This window comes from Pan troglodytes, chromosome 2 (assembly GCF_028858775.2).
Source record: "Pan troglodytes isolate AG18354 chromosome 2, NHGRI_mPanTro3-v2.0_pri, whole genome shotgun sequence".
Taxonomy (NCBI): domain Eukaryota; kingdom Metazoa; phylum Chordata; class Mammalia; order Primates; family Hominidae; genus Pan; species Pan troglodytes.
In genome coordinates, this window is record NC_086015.1 from 5113144 (window position 1) to 5140222 (window position 27079).

Sequence of the window (27079 nt, forward strand, 5' to 3'; positions counted from 1 at the left end):
AAAAAAAAAAAAGGCAGTGCTTCCTGGTTCACTGAAGTGGATTTTACTGGCAAAGAAACTTTGCCACAGCATTCCTTCAGAGAAATTCTACTTGTGAGCTTCTGCCTAATGTCAGCGTCCGCTAAGCGATGCAATTCCACTGGAATGTGTGGAACTGAACTGTTGGGATCAATACCTCCCAGGCCTTGTGGGCCTGTGTAGGCTACTTGCACCTAAGGAGACTCTGGAACCGATGCCTTTGCAGACCTCAGAAGGAAAAAATATATTCAGTACAAATGTTAGCTACTACACTAAATACAAATGGGACAAGCTACCCTGTAAAAAGACAACGTCAATTTTTTTTTCAGTCAAGCTGAATGATGTTTATAAGAAAGGCATCTAAAACAGTGAGAAAAAGTGTTAATATTCTAGTATATACAGGAAAACAAAAACCAGAAAGAAAGGAGAAATGCTAAAAATAATTCATGTCAAGGAGATGTAAACATATTTAAAAGGATTCCTAAGATGTTATATAATCATAAAAACAAAACCCACTAGAGATATTTATATATATAGTGTGTATGTGTGTGTGTGTGTGTGTAGCCTTTATTGGTTAAACAGTTTAGCAGCAGAATATATAGTACAAAGCTTCTTGAAAGATAATTGCTCCATTTGAAAAATATTTCTGGGAAATATTTAAGATACCGCTCACAGAACTTGACATGTCAAGTAGACAAAATGTGAGAAAGAGTATAGCGATTTGAATAATAAAACAATATTAGTCTAGATTCTTGAGTCAGGCTGCTTAGGTTTTATTCTTCCCCCACTGTCACCCAGTTGGATGTTCTTGGGCAATTTAGTTAAACTTTTTATGTTCCAATTTTCTTGTTTGTTAGATTTTGCAAATAATATCAAACCCATCAGGTTGTTATAAGGATTGAATAAATTGCTAATGCCAATGTAATGCTGAAGACACTACCTGACACATAATTTGAGTTATAGAAGTTGCCTATCAATATGATCATCATCGTCTTCATCATTGTCCAGAAAAAATATAAATGAATAAAACTAACTCAGATCTATAAGAAACTAAAATGTCTAAACATAAATTGAGATTAGAGAGGTGATTGTTTCACTAAACTCAATAATAATAATAATGTACACAACAATATTTTGGTAGAATGATAGACTTATTGATTTTATTTTTTCAAAGCCTTTGAGAGAATCTACAGTCTGTCATCATTTAATTCATTAAAAATCAACTTTATTGAGGTATACTTTACATGAAATGACATATACCCATTTGTCTAGGTTGATAAGATTTGTCCAATACATATACCCTTGTAATCAGTGCCACAATCAAAAACAGAATGTTTTTATTACCCGAAACATTCCCTGTTGCCCATTTGCAATTTATCTCTTTCTCCTTATCCCTAAACAAACATTCTGTTTTCTGTCAGTATAGAATTGCTTTTTTTTTTTTGATATCTTTCTCTTAGCATAATAGCTGTGGAATTAATCCAAGTTGTGAATATCAGTAATTTCTGGCTTTTTATTGCTAACTTGTATTACAATTATGCATTCACCACAATTTGTTTATCCATTAACCTGTTGATGGACATTAGTGTTGTTTCCAACTTTTGGCTGTTATAAAAAAAATTTGCTATAAAATTTCCTTGCAAAAATTTCTGTGGACATACGCTTTCATTTCTTTTGGGTGAATACATAAGAGTGGGGTTTCTCAGTAATATTACTTCAAGAGTGCCAGCTTGTTTTACAAAGTAATTGTAGCACTTGATATTTCTACCAGCAAGGTATGAGTTCCAATTGTCTCACATACTCAAAATCCTTTGGAATTTTCAATGTTTTTATTTTATTTTATTTTATTATTATTATTATCATTATTATTTTGAGATGGTGCTCACTCTGTTGTCCAGGCTGGAGCACAGTGGCACAAACACAGCTTACCACAGCCTCCATCTCCCGGGCTCAGGTGATGCTCCCACCTTAACCTCCTGACTAGCTAGGACTACAGGCACCTGTCACCACGCCTGGCTAATTTTTTGTATTTGTTGTAGAGATGGGGTTTCACCCAGGTTGTTGCCCAGGTTGGTCTCAAGCTCCTGGGCTTCAGCTGTCTGCCCACCGTGTCCTCCCAAAATGCTAGCATTACAGCTGTGAGCCACCAGGCCCAGACTGGATTTTCAGTGGTTTTCATTTGAGCCTGTTTAATTAGTGTCTAGTAGCTGTATCTTGCGGTTTTGATTTGCATTTTTAAAATAATGATGTTGAGCATCATTTTTATGGGCTTAAATGTCATTTGGATATCTTTGCTAAAAATGTTCATTTTTTTTCATTTTCTAATGGGTTGCTTATTTTTTTGTTACTGAGGTGTAAAAATTTCTTAATGATATATTTCAAAAATCAGTCTTTTTAAATTTAATGAAGTCCAATATTTCTATTCTTTATGTTCTGTGTTTTTATGTGTGTGTATGCACATGAGTTTTAAGAAATCTTTGCTTAATCCTAGGACTCATACATTTTCTTTCAGAAGTTTTTTTTTTTTTTCAACTTTTATTTTAAGTTCGGGGTACATGTGCAGGATACGCAGGTTTTACGTAGGTAAACGAGTGCCACGGTGGTTTACTGCACAGATCATCACATCTCCTGGGTATTAAGCCCAGCATTCATTAGCTATTCTTCCTGATACTCTCCCTCCTCCCACCCGCCACCATGGGTACCAAGATGTGTGTTGTTCTCCCTCCATGTGAGCATGTGTTCTCATCATGCAGCTCCCACTTATAAGTGAGAATATGTGGTGTTTGGTTTTCTTCCAGAAAATTTAATGCTGTACCTTTAAGTGTGTGATCTATTTCACGTTAGCTTTTTGCGTGTGGTACGAGGTAAGGATTAAGGTTAACTTTTTTACAAATGAATGTTCATTTGTTCAAGCACCATTTCTTGAATTATGATGCCTTTGTCATTGAATTACCTGATAACTTTGTCTAAAATCCATTGACCTAAAATCGGCACATATCCATTAGCACAATATCCATTGAATTACCTGATACCTTTGTCTAAAATCCATTGTATATGTGCTGATCTGCTTTTGAACACTTAATTATGTTTTGTTGACCTGTCCTGCCAACATCACACCGTCTTTATCGCTCTATTACTAGTAGTAAATTGTAAAAATCACAGGCTATGTCTGCCAACTTTGTTTATCATTCGATTTTACTTTCCTGGTTAATTTTATTGCTACGTAAATTTTAGCCTCATTTGATGATTGCTACAAGAAAATCTCCTGATATTTTCACTGAGATTATTTTAAAGCTAAAAACCTATTGGGAGATAATTGACTTCTTAAAAATATTGAGTGTTTTTGACCCATGAATGTGGCATATTTCTTTACTTATTTAGGTCTTAATTAATTTTCCTTAGTAATTCTGTGTAGCCTTTAGTGTACAGACCTTGTTTTAGATCCTTGGTACCCACACCTCCTCCCCCAGTGTTTAAAAATTAATAAAATGAGAAGATATCAGCAAAGGGATCTGAGAAGGAGCAGATAGTAAACGAGAAGAAAATTTAAGAAATTAAGCAAAAGCAGTGCTTAAAGGAGGAGTACTTGGTAAACCATATTACTTGTGAGTGATACATCAAGTAAAATTAGGACTAAGTTGACCATTGCATTATTCTATGCGTAATTTAATATTGACTATGACCAGAAACACTTATGTGGAACAGTGGGGACAAAAGACTAATCAAAGTGGATTCAAGATAAAATGAGAAAAGATGAATGGAGACAGTAAGTACAGAGAATTCCTTCAAGGTGTTTTACTATAAACAGAAGCGAGGAAATGCAGTAGTAGACAGAGGAAGACGGTATGTTAAAGGGGTGCTGACTTTTAAAATGGGCCATCTAGCAGCAAATCTCTATGTTGTGATGCTACAGAAGGTAGGGAGAGTTGATGATTCCACAGAGAGAGACAAGTGGGTAGAATGGTCCCTTGAGTAGAAGACTATATAAAGCACAGGTGGATGGCTTGGTCTAAGGAGGGAGCACGGTTCACCTCAAGTAACAAGATGAAGGGAGAGTCTGTGGTCACAGGGGCAAGTATGTGACTAGATGTAGTGACAGGAGCTTATTGAAGTTTTCTTCCGGTTCTTATTCCTTTCTGGGTAAAATAGAAAGCAAAGCAATCAGCTGTCCTTGCATATGAGTCAGACTGTTGGAGATTTGAGTAAAGGGATATTCTTTAAGTTTGAATGAATTTCTTTCCACAAAAAAAAAGCCTACTACATAATGATTATTTTTCTTAAAACTCTGCAGAAAAAGTCATCTTGGCATTTTTACAAATAAGATATATTTTTATTCCTAAAGAGCAAGAAATACTTCTTTTTTAAAAAAAAAAAAAAGAGGCAATAAAAACAGATATTCTTTCTATAAAATTATTAGTCTAGTTTGCCTTCTTATGAATTGGGAGAAACAATAGGGTAGCCCATTTTGAGTTTACCTTGTGTTAGGAAGCATCATCTCCTTTCTAAAGCCTCTTATAATGTTGGTTAGACCCTGTGAAGAAATCCATAGACATAGTCATAAAATGTAGTCATAGAAACCTTCTTGCTCATCAGATGAAAGTAAACTGAGGCCAAGAAATATCTTTTGACTTATTTCCATTTGATTTGGGGATTTCATTTTCTCAGTATCCACTTACTTTAAGATGCTAAGAGTATAATTTCTTTGTATGCCAACATGAAAATAAGTCCAAACTATCATTCTTTTCTCATGTTATAGTTATGTTCGTATGCATTAGAGTCTCAGTGTGCATGTATGTGTAATTCCTATTCCTTAGTTTTCATCCTTCAAGCAGTTAGTCCCTTCAAAACCCAATGACAAGACCCAAACATATTAAAAAGTTTAGTTGGAGGGCCCAGGGTGAAACACAAAAACAATTCTTCTTACAGAGCTCTTAGACAAACATCGACACTTGTTCTCTGCCTCTGGAATTACAAATATGTTACTTGGAAAGCAGCAATACTCTTTTGGACTTGTTTGACTTCACTTTCTTTACCTGTCTTTAAGAAGCCTCATACACACATTTAAAAAATACAACTTAGAAAGGTTTTAGTGATAGTGCATACAATCATTTGATTTTATTTCCCTTTTCTCTTCACCTTCACTAATAGGAGTTACTGGCATGCTTCAAGAAGCTTACATTTGAATACTGTCTAAATCAGTGCAGACCCTTGACCAGCTTAATCTTTGCTTGCAAATGACAATGCAGTGAAACCAGAGGAAGAAAAAAATTACTTCCTTTCCTGTTGGAAACCTAATAAGTAGTTAGTCTGACCCAGTTTTCAATAAGAGAGATTTTCTGATGACCCGACAGGAGTGACTATCTCCAGTCAAAGAAAGAGGAGGGTGAATTTAATCTTTCATGCCCCTGGAATGGCAGCTGCTCTCAGCTCTCTCTGATTCTGTGAAGGTTGATGAAGATAGAGCTGGCTTTCAATGTAGAAGGAATTTTCCTTTTGAATATTCCAAACGAGAGCTTTGCACATGTGCCTCAAGAACTGATTGCCTGGGCTCCGACAGGAATGCAGCAGGAGAGGAGCGTATTTCATGCTTAAGACCAGAGAAGAGCCACGCAATACTCAGTGGATAAAAGGCTTGCAGTCCCAGCTGGGAAAAAGAGTCCCATTATCTCCCAGCTGCATAGACATTCCATACGGCTTGGTTCTGCCTGGACGCACAGCATGCCTGGCTGAGAGCTTGAAACAGAGTTCTGCAGAAAAACTGTAAAGATCCCGAGACGTTTCCCTGGTAAGATCTGTAAGTACAAAATTGTGCTGTCTGCTGCAATGAGAATATTGCTGGGCAAGCTGCAGCTTTTCTTCCTTTCAATGTCTTTGTATTAGCATAACAGGTAAAAGCTGGGGTTGGGGGAGAAGTCACTGCTTTATTGATGCTGTGTTTCTATGATGCTGATGTTTAAAATGCATTTATTCCTTGTGTGGGAGAAATGTATTGAATCTGTATTCCAGGAGGTTAGGATCAAACCAGGGAAAGAAAGACTACAGGTATATTTCTCAGTGTTTCACTGGTCTTTGCTGCAGTGAAACTAATGGGCAAGGCGGGATGACAGTGCTAATTCTGGGAGTTTCAGATGGCTACACGCCCTTTCTGTAACGGCAGATGGGAAAATGTGATTGCTAAATGTTTTTTGTCTTTTTTTTTTTTTTAATCAAAGGGATGAGGGGTGGGGTTTGCAGTTTTCACCGGATGATTTAAAAGAATGGTTATAAAGTTTCCTAGGGGAGAATTTGGTAAGGGGAGCAAAGCAAGACTGGAGGTCATATGGGCTCACCAAATTTTGTCTGGCATTTTGCTTTATACCCAGCTTCTAGATAACAGCCTCTGGAGTTTCCTTTCCCATTTACACCAGTTAAGTTGTCAGTATTAAGGTTCTTATAATACTTTATGAAAACTTTCAGAAGTTGATGACTTGGGAACAAAACTTTTAAGAGCTCTGAGATTAGCCACGTATAACCCATTATGTTAATGGGATACTGTAACATTGGGGTTTGGGGGGAAAATTGGAATTCATAGTTTTTGCTTCTCCAAATGAAAACTACTTATGTTTAAATAATCAGCATCCTGACTATGTCCTCTGAGAAACATTCACAGAATGATTAAATAGAAGTTATACTGAGAAAAAATAGAGAGAACAGTAGAATCACACAGAACTAATTTGGAAAATGAGGTATTCATAATTTTATCTACAGTGGCAATGTTTTCTGAAGATGTCTGTAAAAGAAGGAGCATATGCTGAACATTGAATTGCTTGTTTTGAGCAATTTTCATTTATCTGATGGGTTTATCATCTTTTTATTGTTGTTGAAGGTTTCACCAATTTATGTGCATTGTATTTTATAAGGAAAGAAATGTTTAAGCAGACTCTTTTTCCCTCCTCCTTCACACACATGTGTTAACATACGCGTGTTCACAAAACAAACATAATCATACAAAAATACTTACACAATTTGTGTAAAAAAACAGAAATACAGAAGCATTTCATCTTTGATGTTTCAGTGGGGTTTCTTTTTCTTTTTCTTTTTCTTTTTTAGCAATAATCATGGCTGTGCAGTCCAAAGATTTCAAATATATAAATGTGGAAACTTTTATATAAAGCTTTATATGAGGTTATATAAATGCATAACTTATCACATCTTAGCAAAAAAGTCAATCATTTATAAATGACTTCATTGCATTACTTCCTTTGAATATTTGTAGTGAAGGACCAGAATTTTTTTTTAGAATTTTTATGTAGCTTTCCTTAATGAAAACAAATTCACTTGTTTACTTAGGAAAGGATCACATATTTCCTCTGAGTTTAGACCCCCCCCTAAAAAAAATCAATTATGTTGTGAAAAGGATGTGTGGTATATTAAATTGATTGCATACTTCTGGGTTTTTTTTTTTTTGTAAGTAAAAATGCTCAGTAGTATAATAGTAAATTTGTACCTTTTAAATTCTTTTATGTGAGGAGAAGGAATACAAAATATTTGCTTATTTATTCACTGTTTATTTTAATAACATATTAATTGGAATGCAGAAGTATAAGTTCTACCTATTAAAAATGACTCAAACTATACATAAAAGTTCAAAAAGGAAACCCCATCACCTGTAAATAACAATCATGAAATTTGGCGACTATCATTGGAGACATACTGATGTCTAAATTCAGATAAGATGAGAGATAAATACTTTTGTAAGAATGGTTTCTTACTATACACCTTTTAAAAAATAAATAATAAATATTTAGATAATATAGTCAATAATAGATACTCTTCTGTAAGAATGAGATCTTATCCTACACTTAAAAAAACAGAAATATTGGCCGCGCGCGGTGGTTCACACCTATAATCCCAGCACTTTGGGAGGCCGAGGCGGGCGGATCACGAGGTCAAGAGATTGAGACCATCCTGGCCAACATGGTGAAACCCCATTTCTACTAAAAATACAAAAATTAGCTGGGCGTTTTGGCGTGTGCCTGTAGTCACAGCTACTCAGGAAGCTGAGGCAGGAGAATCACTTGAACCCGGGAGGCGGAGCTTGCAGTGAGCAGAGATCACACCACTGCCCTCCAGCCTGGGTGACAGAGTGAAACTCCGTCTCAAACAAACAACAAACAAAAAACAGAAATATTGAGTTTAACTTTTGATTTTAGATTTTAATTAAACTGAAAAAAGAGAAGTTGAAACAACATTGAAGAAATTGTTAAATTTCAGGTATAGATTTCTCTCCAAGGGAGATATTATGTCCAGAATAATACCCTTACAGTTAAGACCAAAAATTTTGAAAATAGAAATAGTTTGAAGATTTTTTTGGATGCACGTTTAAATAGTAAACAAACTTTTATAACCCTTGTTATGATAGTTAAATGCATTTGCAATGTGATTTGTTGTCATCAACTCCATCCATACCACCTCAATTTAAACTACAGCAGTTTTACGTTATTGAGTACATACATTCTGGCTGAATTCCCGTGGTCTCAGTTTAATCTTATTTCAAATTTGTAAGGAATTACTCTTTATCAACAGGCTTTTACTACCCAATTCACCATTCCTGTGTTCTTTATTTTCAATTATTTTTTGGGTTGTTAGATTTCAGTAAGTAGTACCTCTCCACCAAAGAAATAGTCATAGGTGCTATATTTTCTGTGAGTTTGCATACTTGAACATGTATTTCTTTTGCCTTAGACATGCAAGATACGTTATCTTTCTTGGATCAAGCTTAATTTTTTCTTTTGGAAATGTGTAAATGTTTAAACATTTTTGGAGACCCTTCCTGTACTGAAAGTTGTTTTGCAACATTTTTAGGTATGTCTGCAATTTCCGTCATTGAATGTGACTTGCTTTTTTTCTGATAAATGCCTACCTGATTCTTTTGTTGTGTGTGTCTTTGTGTGTATGGGTGTTTGCTTTTACAGAATATTCCTGGATTTGTTCCATTTTCATTAACTTTTTTTGAGGTTTGCCCCATTAATTTAAGATTCTTTTATTTTAGGATTTGTTGTACAATTTCTTTTTTGTCCCTTAACTGGGCGTGGCCAAATTGTGGTTATCTTGCTTCTTTCTTTTCTTCAGGATCACCAATTTTGTACATGTTGTATCTCATTTGTCTACTTTCCACATCTTTCATATCCAAATTTCTTTTCAATTTTAATTGACAAATTGGTTATCTTCTTTATTTGAGAGCCACTTGTTCTCTTGTTTGCCACTTGAATGAATAGTATAGCTTACAATAAACCTATTAAGGCACAACCTTCTGTATTGTGATCTTGTAAATACATGTTTCCTTCTCTTAACACTCTAGCAATTTCCTCAGCTGGCAGGTTTTTGGGCAATCTGTATCCTCCTGAAAGTAAGAGAAAAAGAAAGTACTTATCGGTTTTCTCTGATGTCCCCCAGAGGTCCATGATTTTTAGTATTTGGCTACAGTGGAAATGGGCTTCAAGTTGTGTTTTGGGGTTTTGTCCACTAACATTTTCATTGAAGACAGAGGGTTTTTGCTTTGTTTTTTATCCGCACCACTACCACTGCTACCTTTTATATTTCTCTTTATTGTTTCTGTGGGACAATAGAGGAAATTTAAAAATCTCTTTATTTAAGGAGTTTTAAATAGCAATCTTTCAGTTTGGAAGAATTCTTTGAATGAAAATTTTATTAGAATGTTGTTATTCTCAGTATTCATATTGAAAAGAGCTGTTCTAGTTAAAACTGAGTTCATCTGCATGATGTGTTGTAGTATTAAACATTTATTATAGTAAAGGCATAACACAGGACATAGTAGAGGAAAAAACGGAGCCATTGGGCATGCCTTCTGATAATGTCCCCTATTAGTTTATATTGATGAAGTCTGTGGCCTACTTAACTATTTTGCAATGAGTCCTAAGGTAATTTACCGAAACTTTACATCATAGTAACATGAATCAAAATCTGTAGACTCAAATCCTTTTTGAAAGTATACTGAGTATAAAACTTATATGTATTAGGTTTACAATTAAATGATAAATGAATGAATAAATAACTGAATTTCCCTATATCTCAAATCCTTAAAAGAGGCAATAAAAGAACATGATGTGTCCTATCAAGTATTATAAAAAACTAATGATCTTACTAAAAAGCAAATAGCAATTTCTCAGTGTCAATAAAATGATAGTGAGAGCAAGATTCAGGAGGCAAGCTCTTGAGCTGAAGTGCCGCCCATTGCAGATTTCCTCCCTATATCTAGCACAGAATAGCTCTATGGTCTTAGGCAAGTTTCTTAGCCTCTTTATACTTCAGTTTCCCCATTCATAGTGGAGATAATATTAGTATTGACTTTACAGTATTTTCAAGAGAATTCAGCAGGTAAATATGTAAAAAATCTTGGAAGAAAGCCTGGCAATTAAGAAGCACTCTATGTGTTAGTTGTTTAGTTATTGTTATATTATTATTGCTATTATAACATTTATATATGAGCCTTGGGATCAATTGGGTAAAAATAATATAAAACAATGAAAAGACTAAAATTATAATTATCATCTAAACAATTGTATTGGGTATTTAGTAGAGAATTAAATTTGGAATGTAAATCATAAGTGGATATTAAAATAGAGCTCAGGAAAAATGGTGAGAAGATACAGAGATGCTGGTCTCTGGATCCAACTAGATTAAAAATAGAAATGGTATTTCTGTATACACCAAGCAATGGGCTTGATCAAGAAAAAGGGTATATTTGCAGGGGGGGAGGGATAGCATTGGGAGATATACCTAATGCTAGATGACGAGTTAGTGGGTGCAGTGCACCAGCATGTCACATGTATACATATGTAACTAACCTGCACATTGTGCACATGTACCCTAAAACTTAAAGTATAATACTAATAATAAAATAAAAATAAAAAAATTAAAAGGGTATATTTGATGTTTTGATTATAAAAGCAATGAACAGAAAAGCACGAGAACAAATAAGCCAGAATTTCTTTCTTCAAAGAAAAACATCACAAATACTTGTACATTTCTTTCCTGTTGTTTTATGTTGTTGTTGTTCTTTTTTTATGATAATGCCTTAATCAAGTAATATATGCACCTGGAAACAACAACAATAAAATTGGAAATTATAGAGAAAACAATAAAATAAAAAATAAAGACCTTTCCATGATTTCCTGTCTTATTTCACAGAGATATTTCCTATACTTTATTTTATTGTAATGTTTTCCTTCTGACCACCATTATACATTTGAATAATATATTTGACTTCTATTGCAGAATCTATAAACTCAACATCATGTCTGCTGACTCCATTTTTTTAAAGATGGGCAGTTTTTCCTATTTTCACACTTTCACAAGACAATTTTAGGTGTTACATAAGTCTTTGAATTCTTTTGGCAGTAATGCACATATATATATATATTTTTTGGTAAAGTGGGAAATTTTAAGTATTCAGGGAAGGATTAAATTGAATAATGACCAATTCCCACCCCCAGAATTACCAAATGCTGAATTTTATTGGAGATTTAACATCTTCAGTATTCATAAAATGAAAATACTAATACAATATATAATAAGGGCCTACGTTGTAACTCTACCTAGTCCATTCCTCATTTTACATTACCATGAATTGTATATTTACATATAATTGCTATATATGTATGCCTATATAAAATATTGTTTTAAAATATTATGGAAATAGTATATTGAAAGCAAACTTATTTAACTTGTGTAACTCATTCCGTATTAGACTATTTAGACTCATAAATAAACACATTTCGCCGGGCTCAGTGGCTCACGCCTGTAATCCCAGCACTTTGGGAGGACGAGGCGGGGCGGATAACGAGGTCAGGAGATGGAGACCATCCTGGCTAACACGGTGAAACCCCGTCTGTACTAAAAATACAACAAAAAATTAGCCGGGCGTGGTGGCGGCGCCTGTAGTCCCAGCTACTCGGGAGGCTGAGGCAGGAGAATGGCGGGAACCCGGGAGGCAGAGCTTGCAGTGAGCCGAGATCGCGCCACCGCACTCCAGCCTGGGGACAGAGCGAGACTCCGTCTCAAAAAGTAATTAATTAATTAATTTAAATAAATAAATACAGTTCTAGGATATAGTTCACCTTATGTATTTTATATTCTTATTATTCATTCCCTTATTGAGGGATATTTAATTTATTGAAAATATTCACTATTGCAATGTTCTATTATCACATACATTGAAAACTTATACACATTAAGTGAGATTTTCATTAAGAATATCAAGTCCGTGCTGCATGTCAACAATTTCATGTTTGTTATTTCTGGTGTCAGAATTCCTATGTTTCAACAAATGTACTTAATTCATCCGCACCTACTATGATGTTGATGAAGTTGGACCTATTTCTTACTTCTTACTTCATATTCAACTAAAGTGTTTTTTAGTAAACAGTCTTTTATTGGTTTGAGGAAATATTCTTTATTCATTTTTTCAACGTTTATTAGTTAAAAATGGTATACTCCCTTTATCGTGTTTTAGTAAATAACTATTTTAACATAAAATGTACTTTTATATTTTCAAATAAAGACTAAAGATAGTGTATATATCTTCTTCATAAACAGGACAATGACTTGTTTAAATTTACTCTGAGATATTTCTCCCAGTGCTCATATTTGCACTATTTATTTTTAAACTGCCCCCAATATTTTTGTCAAGGTTTTTTTAGACTTATGACGTGATTTCCTGAGTTCTTTATTTACCATATTCTTGCTATTTATGTGCATCTCCTAGATTCTCTTCTTGTGCTCTGAAGACCATTTTAAGGTCATTCAAAAATTGTTTTAAACTCCCTTAAAATTTATTTGTTGAAAATCGCTTATGTTAGTCACATTCTAAAATAATACTGTAGTTCATCAGAGCACTCTATGTGGAAGATACTTTTCTCTCAACAATTTTTGCATATTCTGTTCCATGATCTTCTGGAATATAATTTTGCTTATGAGGGGACTGTTTATGATGTAATTATCACACTTTTGAATAAATATTCGTCTTTTCACTCGGACAGATTTTAAGAATTTCTCTTTGTCATTGATTTCTTCAAGTTCACTGCAATGTATGTAGTTGTGGAGTTGTTTCAAATTTATCTCATTTAGGCCTCTGCAAGCTCCTAAATCTTTCTTCCATTCTGAAAAATTCTCAGCTATTATATATTTCAATCTTGCGTCTTTTAAATCCCTTTATTTTCTCCTTCAGGAATGCTCATTCATTATTTCTAGGCTTCTGTCTTTGATTTCTTTGCATTTCTTTCATTTTCTAGTGTTGCAGTCAGTGTAATTTCTACCAATCTGTATTTTATACTTTTATTTTTTTAAAAAGTTTTAATTTCTATAATTTATATTGCTCTTTTAAAAATTATCCTGCTATTCTGCTTGTTCTTAATAGTTTCTCTCCCATTCTTAAGCTCTCAAAAAAATTTCAGTAAGTTTATTTTAGATTGTGATTGTTTTACTATTTTAATTTTTAGAGTCAAATTTCTTTATTACTTATGTCTGCTGGATTTCCCTCATGGTGGTTCATTCTTCCTGGTGCTCATAATTTTTTTATGACAAATTCACCTTCAACAGATGTTGTTTTCTATGGGAGACCAACCTTGTTTGAGTTGTGTATGCTTTTGCATAGCATCGCATTGCTATTGATTCTACAGTGGCTCTACTAATATCTCTGGTTCTGGACTATTTTATATGTGAATTTTTTGGCTTCAAATTATATCACCATATAGACAGAATGAATTTGGGCCCTACAACCAAGCATAGTACACATTCTGGGTTCTGATTGCCTTTTTGGGATTCTTTTTTCTACGAGATCACCAGGTTTCTATAAGGTCAGCTATGTAATGCAAAGGACCCCTTTTGGGGATGTTATTCCAACTTTACAATCTCCTTGCCAGTCTGAGTTTCTCTCCATTTGGTGCCTCTGAGAGCTTACCTCTTTAACATTTAACCTCGGCTATGTGTACTTCTTAAAGAGTTTTATACTTACATAGCATTTACATGTGTTTGTAGTGGAACAGAAATCCCTCTTCACGTTGCATGGTGCCGTGTACTTCCCTATACTTCCATGTTGGCTGGACTTGTTCCCATCCGCTTTCCATCATTTAGAAAGTCATCAAACTCTCACTCGCTGGTATTTTATTTTTATCAGGTACTCTCATGGTTTCATGGAGTTATTTTGTAATAGGCAATGGAACATTTGCTAATTTTTTTCTGGAAACATTGTCAAGTCTCAGGTATACAATCTAATAAGAAATGGTTAATGTCAATTGTATATGTCTTTCCATTGGCTCCACAAACACTACTGTAACAAATGAAAGTGCTTGGTTTAGTCCAATGAGAGAATATGTTAGGGAGCTCTAGAATTTAGTTAGAAAAGCAAGCCAGTGGATGTTATTAGTTTATATATTCTTTGGGAGTGGCAGCTCTATTAATTCCTTAAGTTTAATGGTGTGCAAATTCTTAACATGTAGAGGCAATTATTCAAAAACTTTGTTAGCACAGCAATTCCTAGTGACACAGTACAAGCTGAATGCTAAACGGACCATATTTTTAAGATGATTTCTGCTGAATAAAAGTGAGAATATTGGATGGGTCCTTTTAAAATCCTTTTTTAAAAGTCTTCTTTTAAGGCGGGAAGGAGAGATCAAATAAGATATTTGGTGAAGTTTCTAGTAATTTATCATTCATGCGTGTAAGAGGCCAACATGAATGAGCTCTCAAAAGAATGTAGACATTTTATTTTCAATGCCTTTTTTGCATATTGTTTCAAGGTTTATTTGGTTTCCCATATTTGTATGTCTAAGGTGGTTGTGTAAGGAGCTCTATATGGAGACCGCTGAGCTATCTTTCTAAATAGCAGGAGTGCAATATACTTGCTGGAATAGAGCTTTTAGTGAAAGAACATGATTTTCCTCTCTGGCATCTATCAGGGTCTCCCAATCAGTAAAGCGCAGTAAATGAAAGAGAAAGTCAGAAATCAGGTGAAAGTCAGAAATCAGGTGTGCTGCTAGTTTTCTATCAGCAGAGTTAAGAACAAATTAAGAACAGTCCTGCCGGGCGCGGTGGCTCACGCCTGTAATCCCAGCACTTTGGGAGGCCGAGGCGAGCGGATCACGAGGTCAGGAGATCGAGACCATCCTGGCTAACACGGTGAAACCCCGTCTGTACTAAAAATACAAAAAATTAGCCGGGCGAGGTGGCGGCGCCTGTAGTCCCAGCTACTCGGGAGACTGAGGCAGGAGAATGGCGGGAACCCAGGAGGTGGAGCTTGCAGTGAGCCGAGATCGCGCCGCTGCACTCCAGCCTGGGTGACAGAGCCAGACTCCGTCTCAAAAAAAAAATAAAAATAAAAAAGACAGTCCTTAAAGCTGTGCTGAGATGAAAAAGTTTCTGTTATTCTAGACTTGATAGAACACACTTGTTTAAAGTGGAACATGAAGGTGTTTTCTAGGCATTTAATGTCCTTAGTCAATTCCTAAACATGCTCAGTTGTGAATCTGTGTTGCTGACAGGTAGAATTTTGACAGCGCTATATATAAATTTACCACAAAAGTATATGCTGAAAATGGTTCTATTAGAATTAGCCGGTGCTTATAAAATATAATTTTTTCAGAGGTGCCGACTTTCCTTTTTTGTTGTCCCTTTGTGCAGACTGTGCCTATGCGGTTTGTAGAAAAGAGAAGGAAGCTTTCTATCTGCTTTCTTTAGGGCACTTCGGTGGCAAAAGCAATATTTTTACTGACTTCACCCTTATTCTGCCTTTTGTCATGCAGATGTGCAGAGTGATTATGCAATAAACAGAAACAACTTTCTCATAGAAAAAGAGAGACTGGAGTTTAAAGAAAAATAATCTATTCATTATGCGTAGTTCAACATAGGAAGCCAAACAGCAGTTTTTAAGAAATTACACATGCAAGACACAATGCCTGAGCCAATTGCTTTTACCATTAGGGGGCTCCTTTTACTTATGAGGCAAAAGTCATTTTTCCAAAGAAACATGGAACAAAAATTCATTTTCTGCCAGTGAAGTTTCAAGATTCACATATATCTTTAGATATCCAAAAATAATGTTAGTCTTTGAGTATTAGCCCCTGGATATTATTTTCTTTTATGATTTTTTTCTACATGAAACGGTCTTCAATTCGTACAAAAATTCTAGTTAATTCTGATAAATAATTTAACGTACTAAATTACCAATATTAATAATATTTTTATTCGACAATATATATTAGTAATAATTCCACAAATATTGGCTGAATACTTACTATGTAATAGATGCTATTTCTGGCACTAGTGATGCAACTATGAACAAGACAGAGAAGAGTTCTGCTCCTGTAAAATTCACATCTGATACGTATTCTTGAATTCAATGAAGTATACGACTCTACCAGGTGGAAGGGGGGGCTAGCATTGTTAATTTTAGGTCTTACCTGACAAATGAGCATTAGAAGCTATTAAATTATTTAATTCCAAGATGATTATTTTAGTAAAGTAAACTTGCATAGTGAGACTCACCAAAAAGACTAAATAAAAAGAAACATATATTTACTAAGAATAATAATTATTCCTCTGTTTTTATAGAGAGTGAGATATTCTGGATTTTTCAGAGGATTAACAAAAATAGGATCTCACATTATACACGTTTATGGAATTTCCTAATCACAGACCCAACTCTTTCCCTGAAAGTTATTTATTTTCGTCAAGTGAATAGTACCAGTGGATTTACTAAGAGGGTAAAATTTGTTCAAAATTTGCAAACTACACTAAATTATTGAATAATCTTGGTAAATTAGTACGTATATAACAAGTGAAGGAAAATTAATAACCAACAGAATATTGTTTAATACAGTTTTCCAATTATAAAATCACATATGTTTATTATTACAAAATGTGGAGAAGACAAAATATGCATGATTGTTATTCTATTACTCTGCATGTGGCATCCTTTCAGTCATGTTGTATATGTGCGTACGTGTGTGTGTGTGTGTGCGTTTAAAATACAAAATTGAAATTAATGCTTACGTTCTGCTTTATACCTTGTTTTTATTAATTAACATCTTATAAACAGTCTCAAGTATCATTACATATTCTCCTAATGCTGAAAGATTTTTCACCAGATGGGTGTTCCCTGTTTACTCAAACCAATAACCTATTGTTAGATATTTATCTTTTACACAATTTATTGAACAATGCTATGGTACATATCCTTGTACCTGAATCTTTTAATATGTGTCTGATTATTTCTTAAAAACAAATTCCTAGTAGTACAATTTGCATGTCCAATTGTGGGTTTTTAAAAGTGTGAGTGTGTATATTACTAAATTGTCCTTTAGGAGACAACTCCCTCTGTACTTTCAGGCAGGTGAGTGCTCTTTGTGACCATCCTTGTTAATACTAAATATTATTAATTGTAAATACTCTCCGATTGGATTACAAAACAAATACACAGATAACAGTATTTCAGTATTGCTCTATATTACATTTTTTGGAAAATGCATGCCTGAATGAATATTTCATGAGTGTTTGAACCATTTGTATCTGCTCATTTTGCTGAAGTCAGCCTCTGTCCTTTGTTTATTCTTTTGATATTTTACATTTTTTCTTATGCTCAGGAAGTTCATCAGATATCGATGAGATAACTTGTAATTTTCACTTTTCTTCAAGTTTATAAGACATTTAACTTATTACATTTTAAGTGTGAAACCTTGAAAAATGTTTTATAAATTATTTGAACCTCGGTTTTCAAATGTACACAGTGCAGCCAGTAATACCTGACCTGGCTTTCACAAACTCAGAATGGTCAGATAAAAACTGGAATAGTTAATGTTTCTAAATGTATTTTTATAGCTATAAGTGATATAAAGTTATTGTTCTAGTCTTATTAAAGATAAATCAGTGTTTGTCCCAAATTGCACGTCTGGTCGTAAGCAAGTCTACAACTTAAAGTTTCCTAAATATAGGTCCAATGTTATCAACTTTTTAGCTCCGGCACCTAGCGTTGTCTGGCCTGTGGTGTGTGATCATTAAGTGCCTGCTTAATGAATGTAGATTCTAAGTATACTAGAGAAACATAAATTAAATACATCTGTGCTCATTCCAAGTATGCTATTACAGTGTCATCTAAATGTAATGGTGAACAAAATAGCACATATTAAGATGATAATTAATGTTAAACTTCAATTTATGCCTCTGCCCTTGGCAACCATGATAATCCACTCCATGATGAAGCAGTCAGGAAATGTAAGTAGCTATTTATTTCATCACTACAAATTGTATTTGAGAGCTGTGTTTTGGAGGTAATCTACATTGTGGGCTCTTCAGGAATTTGGTATGTTAGGAAAATTCAGGACTGCATAAGGGGAACAGGAATAGGTTTGAGGGTAAAAGGAAATTGTAATCATCCCTGAATTAAAAAATAATTTATACGTTACACATAGGTAAAGTATACACAAGGTGTGTGATATTTTCTTCTTCAAAAACCCTCCCAAAATGTGAGATATATAACTTGCTTTTCCAGATAGTCAGAACAAGAAAGAACTTCTTATTTTTGTTTTAACTTGCATTTACGTTGCCATAACACATTATGTTAATATTTGATGTTATTTGACTTTGGCAGAACATAATGAAATAAGGTGTTTGACTTTGCCAAAGAGAGTTTTAGGAACAAATTTGTGTTTGATTTAGATCTGAGGCCAGGTGTTCAAGACGAGCCTAGGCAACAAAGTGAGACCCCTGTCTGTAATACACACACACACACGCACAATCTCTCTCTCTCTCAAACTTTGGCATATTTAGTAATAAATATTAAAGCCATGAAACAAACATATTTTACTTTTAGCTTAGAATAATCACCTTTATAAATTTCTTAAGTGATTTGTAGTACACTGTGGACTTGACTGTTACTTTTATATCAGGTTATAAGTAATGTTGGCTAGACGTCTATCCAATGAACTTTCCCTTTCACTTCACATATCCTCTGGGCTCATGGTTAGCCAGAACAATTTAGAAGCCAAAAACATAACCAAAATTATCACATGTATTTTTACTGCATGGTGGGATTATTTTGTTTTGTTGACATATATCATTTTGGTCAATAATAATAATAATAACAATAAAACAGTGTTGAGTTACTCAAATATTAGTTGGGGCTCTTCAGAGAAATAGAACGAATAGTGCCACATTATCTATCTATCTATCTCTCTAAATATATGAATTTTCCCTTTCTCCATTTTCTGTTTTAAGGGTCTCAATGGATTACATGATACCTACATTGGAAATGGTAATCTACTTTACTGAGTCCCCTGACTCAAATGCTAGTTTTATCTGGAAACACCCTCACAGACAAGTCCAAAATATTATTTAATATGGGCAAACCATAGCCTAGTCAAGTTGACACATAAATGTAATGATCACAATGATACTAGTAAGAGAAATTCAGTTGACCTTGCTGATAAATAGGTATTTTTCACACAAAAGCCAGAAAATGATCATAAAATATGTCATATGGTTTAAAATTATAATTGTTGAGTACCCATTTCAAAATATGATTGTTCATTTGAAGAATACATTTTAAGTTGGTTCAATTCTATAGATAATTATGACATGACTGAATATTTATTCATGGCAAATCCAAGAGCATTCATTTGCAATTGCCATTCATGTAGATGTCAAAGATGCCGCTTTTTATTGCACATATTGTGAGAGGGTAAAACAAATAACCTTTCCTCCTTAAAATTAGATTGCTCATTAAATGTGTCATTAATCATATTTTAGACTCCAAAAGATCAAAGTAAAATGGCTCTGAATTTTACATTTTCCAGGGTGACAAAAGCTGAACAGTTTATTAATGTTTGACCACGCTCCAGGTGTGGTGGCTAATTTCTGAAGATGATGTTCCTCTCCTTTCAATTGCCTTTCAGCTCTCATGGTAGGTGCTAATGTGTATAATTAGCATGATTTCAGAGTTGTGACCTGAACAACAGACCAATATCTGTAAGGGTTGTGGTCCAGCCAGGTTAGAATAATACCAAATTGATATGCAATTAATTGAGCTTACAAAGAGGTTACTGAAAGAAGTTAGGTCTAAATTGGGGTTTCAAAATAAATCACCCGAAATTATTTAAGAGTAGAACTGGGACTCCCCCAAAGTTACCTCCATCTGAAAGGTTTCGATTTGGAATCTCCAGTTGTGATGATAAATATAATTATAATTAAGGCTCTGGGTGTTAATGTCAGTGTTATGCAGAAAATTACCCTAGACATAGATAGCTCCCAGCATCTACATCCTGTTTTCAATTTTATTTCTAATAAAAAAATTTAACCCATTTGAAGTGACAAAATTCCTTAGAGAATAAATGTTTTTTAACCTTTGGTAGTAGAATAAAATATAGAGACAATGACATATATCAGACTCATGATATTACAGGTTGTGTATCCCTTATCCAAAATGCTTGAGACCAAAAATGTTTTAGAGTTTGAAATTTTCTGAATTTTGGAATATTCGCATATATATAATGAGATATCTTGGGGATTGGGACCCAAGTGTAAAAACAAAATTCATTTGTATTTTATATAAGCCTTATACATATAACCTGAATGCATTTCTATATGGTATTTTTAATAATTTTGAGCAGGAAACAAAGTTTTGACTACATTTTGACTGTGATGTGTCACATGAGGTCAGGTGTGGAATTTTTCAGTTTGGAGTCCTGTTGGTGCTCAAAAAATTGTAGATCTTGAAGCGTTTCAGATTTTGGATATTGAGCTCTTGAGTGCTCAAACTGTAATATCATTGAACTATTTAGAATTAAGTTTGTATTAATTAGAATCGTTTCTACATGTTTGGTGTAAAAAGTGCTTGTTATATTTAAGACTCTAAGGAGTCTTTGCCAGATTTGATTTGTATTTGCACTTTTAATTTTGTAAATAAATAACTGATTTTAGACTTACCCGTTTAAGTTGAAAAGTAATGTATATAAAAATTAACTAACTTTTTAGAAAAAGTTTTGAAATATTTAAAAGAAGTTAAGATTTACTATTTTGTAAGGGCAAATACAAGAATTAAATGCCTAGGTTTATCTTGTTAAGGACCTACTGTTGATTTGTCAGACTGTTTAGACACTTTAAGAGAACATAATAATTCAATTTTAGAATTACCATTTAAAATATTTAAAGCAATTGTAGTAAAGTAAGTCAAAAGTCCTGATTGTTTATGTGTGTTTAGTCTGTTCAACATGAAATAATTGAATTTTAATTGTGGCAAAAGAGAAGAAAGTTTTTCCTGTTTTAATAAGATTATAAAAAGAATAACAGACATATAAATGAGGCTAAAAATTTTAAGGAGGAAACAGCGTTTGCATTTGAAATTATAATAAATTTGATATTGTGATCCCCGATGAGCACTGAGGCTCTAAGAGGATTCAAGGGACTTGCCTGAGACTACAGAGCAGGAATTCACATTCAGATTTTCATATACGAATGCAGTGGCTGTGGTTTCCACATTCATTCTCAAAAACTTAATGTACCTTTTTGGAGATGCATGCAAAATTGTAGAGGAAAAGAAAGTAATATTTAGAATATAGTTTCTAATCTTTTATTGTTAATCTTCTTGTTTACAATTTACCAAGGCAAAAAAGAAACACTTTTAAAATGTCAAAATAATATAAATATTATCTACCATTGTTTTTCTATTCCCAGTTTAATAGACAAGTGTATCTGTGTGGCAATAATTTTTAACTCTAAACAGAGCCAGTAGCTCCTCTATTACTTTGGACTTTTTAAAAGATATAGTTATTTTGAGTTTGCATTCACACATATTCTAACTTAGAACATACAAAAATTTACTTTACATTATTTATTTTCTCTTAACATATTTGCAAAGATTTAGTTATATCTGCAAAAATGATATATTTTTTATTCTTCTATTTTTACCCAAGTTGTTGATGATCTTCTGAGATCCATCTGAACAGACAAGGAAGAGACACATACTTCTATTTATATACACACTCATATTTTGTGTGTGTATACAACCTTATTAGCTTCTTGACAAAGAAACTAAAGAGATTTAATTTTTAAATGCTTCTTCCCATACTCTATCCTTTTATTATAATTTTTAAGTCTTTAATTATTTTTACATATCTCTTCTATATACAGGTCTTTATAGCTGGGTCCCTACTGCTGACTCAATTTTGAACTACCCATCGATCTTATCTTAAAATTGTTGTCTAGTTAGTGGAGCATTTATTTATCAGCTTTTCCATTTGCTTGAATATTTTACATGGCCAAATATATATCTGACCAATATCCTTCTTTAGGAACAGTGCTTTGTGTTTTTCACATCTGATATTTGCATCAGGTGCATTCAAAAGGCGGTGAACCAAGTCCTATAAAAACAGATAGAAGAATCACTTTTAAGTATTAATGTCAGAAAAAGAGAACTGCTTTTTGATTTAGGAAATGTAAACAGTCAATCTTATTAAAAGATTGACTTTAAAACATATCCAACTCTGCTAAACAATGGAAGAATCTAATCTTTTTTTGATTGAAGAAACCACATAAAACAGGTATACCATCATGGGGAAAGTAGGTACTTTCTGTATTACTGTCAAAAGACAAAAATTGCCTCTTGATTTAGGATTCCATAAACTTTTATGGAGGTGTGCATGGCTGGAAGACATCAATACCATGCATTGTTCCTTGGATGGTGGGCTAGGCACATATTCTAACCTTTAAACATTTCTAAAATAGTATCTTTCAAAGCTGGCAAATTTGAGGAAAAAGAAATTCCTTATACAGATGAAGCTTGAAGGAAGGTGATGTATGTTGTAATGGGTTTGCTAAGATTTTCACTTAATATTCAGCAGCCCTGAGAAGCTTTCTTATCTTCTACTCTAAGTCAGTACTTTGAAAAAAAAAAATATGAGGAGCAGGTTTGACAACGTCGTCAGGATTGTGATTGAGATGAAGCTAGAACGATGTGCAGTTGAAGAGTCCTCCCAGGTCCTGATTCAAATCTACATCTGATTTCATGACCTCTGCTGCATTGCTCTGTCATGAGAAGAGCAGGGACTCTTAGTCCCATGACAGAATCAACCTTACCCTTTGGTTAATTAGAAGGGGCAGTAGTAAAGAACTCGAATTTTGGAGCCAGGCACATCTGGATTTGAATACTGGTCAGATGAACCACTTACTACATGATTGGCCAGAGACATACACTTTGATTTCACCGGCCTCATTTTTCCTATGTGTAAAATTGGGAAATAATAGTTGTCCCACCTCATATGATTGTATGGAGGATTAAGTGAGATTATTGAATCTAAAAGTCTTAGCACAATGTCTGACATACAGCAACTAGTAGTGAATTTCAGCCAGTGTAGCATTATTGAAATTGTTATGAATAAGGGACTATTGTAGATGTTATGCGGAAAGTGGTAGTCCCCTGGGGCCATATAGTGAACCCCAGTGCTATTTAGCTCATTTCTATTGTCTACGCATTATATGCAGTTCAAATTAGTAACAATCACAACAAGAACCACCACCAATTGATATAGTTTCAGGCACTTTCTTTAGTACTTTAGGCTAACATATTTAATTCTCATAAAAACCTCAAAGGATATGTGGTATCATTCCCCATCTTATAGAAAAGTAAAATGAGATTCAGAGATGTAAAGTAAATTGGTTAAACAGAAAAAACAGTTGTTAGATCGTAGAGTCAGAATTCAAAACCAGGCAGGCTTTTGCCAAAATTAACGCATTTTACCGCCACATTCTTAATTCCCAGACAGAGCACCAAGCACCCTGGGATGCAACAGTGAACTCAGAGAAGGATCATAGGATGTAATTAAATATTCCGGTGAAACAGTGATGCTCAACATCTGTCAATTACTGAGTGTGAGGTAGTTCCATTTCAACACGTATCTTATTCTATTTCTTTCAATATCATATATTTATTAAAGCTGGGTTTCCAGCGGATGTTGTGGTAAAAAGGAAATACTGTGTGAAATCAGTGTAGAACAGGAAATGAGGCTGGGCAATCTTATTCCAAGTTTTGAAAAGTCGTGCCGTGCCCAATGGAAGTATGCTTGTTATAAGTAGAAGTGGGTACTTAAGAATAAAATAAGAATGCTATTTTTCCTCTAATATATACATATTATATTTTTAAAGCATCCTGTAAGTCACTTGAATATAACTTCTTTGAACCAAAATACTTAAAAATGGAACTATTATATAGTTATTTTGCCCTAGGGTTGCCATAAAAATGATTGATCCACTAAGGAGATCATGATACGAATAAGCTGGGGAACCTCTGAACTACATTATTCAGTTTATCAGGGAAATATGTAAAACTTAAGGATCAGTTCATCAAACCTCATTAACCACCTGTTACTTCTCAAGTACTTAGAGATTCCTTTGTAAAAGAGCTCACAGCATAATAAGAAAGATAGACACTGTATTAGTCAGGGTCCTCCAGAGAGACAGAATCAGTAAAGTATGTGTATAGCTATTATGACAGAAGTTTATTAGAAAAATTGAGACTCTCGATTATGGAGACTGAAAAGTCCCAGGACAGGCCTTTTGCAAGATGGAGCCCTTGGGATGCTGGTAGCCTGGCTCAGTCTAAGTTCAAATGCCCCCAAACCAGGGAAGCCCATGGTTTAACTCTCAGTCCAAAGCCAAAAACCTGAGAATCTGGAGTGCTTCTGGTGTAACTCCAAAAGCTGGAGTTTCAATGTCAGAGGCAGGAGACTAGTGTAGCCCAGCTCTGGAGGCAGAGACCAATTCACCTTTTCTGTTTTTGTTCCATCCAGGCCCCCAGCTGATAGGATTGTGCCCACCCACTTTGAGGACAGATCTTCCCCTTAGTTCACTCAGACTCACATGCTAATTTCTTCTGGAAATGTCCTTGCAGACACGCCCAAAAATAATGCTTCACTAGTTCTCTAGGTATTATTTAATCCGATCAGATTGATCCCTAAAATTAACCATCACAGACACAACGTGCATACTGAAATACAGTGTGTGAACCAAATTTCCAAGGGGCCAGACTCCCAGGCAGGTCACGTAAATATTCAAAAGGCCATAGCATTAAGAAGTGAGAGGAAGTTGTATTGGGGAGAAAAGCAAACATAAGAAATTTTCCAGAAGAGATCAATGAAAGAGGTCCAAATGCATGCTATTTATAGAATAATGAGTATGGTAATAATGGAGCCCCCGCTAATTACACTATCACTTATTAAATACTTGTTACGTTCCAGGCAATGCATTAGGCACTGGGTTGTAAAGATGAAAGTCAGAGTGACTTTCCTCAGGCTCTGACGTCTCTTGAGGAGTCTGACAAGAAAAAAGTACATTCAGGCAAATGATAAGAGATGAGACTGGAAAGCATGGCTGCGGTAGAAGTAATATATTGCCTGTAACTTCTAAAGAGGCCAGGGACTTTTAGAATAATTAACACAAGGTCTAATTACTTTGGATTAACTAGTAGCCAAATGCATTCACAAATATTGATGTTATTCAAATTTGCTTCATCTTACTAAAAAAGATGCTGTATTTGTGTATTCGTCTGCCAAATAAACGAGAGGCATATGTATATTTTTCCAGAATCATGACTTATTCAGTTTATGGACTAATTTTTTGTTGAGAAGATAAGTAAATAACAAATTATCATATGAAAAATGTGAGACTGGGAGTAATTAATGCAATAAAATAGATTGCTCAATATGCGAACAACTTCATTGTAAATTCTAGGGAAAGGGCCTGATTTCAGAAGAAAGATAAAGTCATCAAAAGTCTTAAGGATTAAATTAAAAGATAATTTTAAACATTTACTGCTGTAGTATTTAAATTTAATGATTCTGGCACAGTGAGAGTATTGAATCTATGCTGCGTTATATGTTTAAGGGGATGGACTCAGGTAGTTAGGATGTGATTATTACTGTCCTACGCCCTCTAGTTAAACCTGGATAGAATTCTAGTTTTAACTGAAGACCTGTATTTAATCATAGGCTGCATCAAGTTGCAGACACAATTCATGAATACTCGTATATAATGGTATCATGCTACTAAGACACATTAGTTAAATACTCTCACTCACTCAAATGGTAGAGGAGAATCATCTTTCTAAGATATCTCTCCATGAGTACAGTATAGGCACAGAGCAAGGACAATCCTGTCTCCCACATGGTCACCATTCCTTTATTTATTCATTCAGTAGAGATTTTCGTGCACAGAGGCAGCTACTGTGATAGCACAAGTATTACAGAATTCAAAAGAGGAATAGATGATTTCCAGCTCGGCAATCAGGGAAGTCTTTAAGAAGTAGGTGGCATTCGACTAAAGAATACACTCTTCGGTTCTGTGTGGCTTGATGAGTATACACCATTACAATCGCAGACTTTGGCAGAACGGGAGGGTTGAAATAAGATAAAAGAAAGGAGAAGAGTGGTGGCAAAGGCAGGATGGCTGGTAACATTAATTGAAGAATTCTTTATTTGTATTCACCAGTGTGGGCCTCTTTCCTATTTAGCCCTCACTTGAATGCACGTTGTCATTAGCTTGCTTTATTCATCCTATGAATCAAGCCTTGGAGATGTTGAGAACCCAGTTTCTGTATGTGGCAGAAAAGTAAAGAGATGAATAGAAGTAGTGACATAGAATGACATCCTCTTGCTTTTTCCACTACTAATTCTATTCTGCCAGCAGATATTTAGCAGCTTTTTTGTGTTAAGTCCTATGTGGATACAAATTTAAGAAATGACACATTTTCTTTCTCAAGGGGATCACAGGTCAATAGGAACACAGGGATCTGTCAAAGATCATGATAAATGTAATAAATAAGAGAACATAAATGTGGACATAGTAAAATGGTAGACCAGAAAAGGCAAAAGATAATTATTGATGATGGTCAAGGAAGAATACTTCGCAAAAGTGGTATTTTTAGTCTCAAGACATTGAGCAAAGACTTTTTTTTGCTCTGGTCATCCCATAAAATGACTCTCAATAATGAATAGAACAAGAAACAAAAAACTAAATTTCA

The 27079-nt window shown here is 34.3% G+C and overlaps 1 protein-coding gene across 7 annotated transcripts in view; it reads left to right on the top strand.

Annotated features, from left to right (window-relative positions):
- The first annotated feature begins 5164 nt into the window (after positions 1 to 5164).
- The window catches only part of CNTN6 (contactin 6), a 319927-nt gene continuing 298012 nt past the window's right edge, over positions 5165 to 27079 (top strand). For 3 of the 7 annotated variants that reach the window (XR_010155484.1, XM_063806584.1, XM_516244.9), the window contains exon 1: positions 5173 to 5812. The gene's annotated coding sequence lies outside the window, so the exon portion shown is untranslated. Of the gene's footprint in view, positions 5813 to 27079 lie in introns of all 7 variants that reach the window. The other 4 variants (XM_054680362.2, XM_009444758.5, XM_063806585.1 and 1 more) reach the window with 4 other exon arrangements.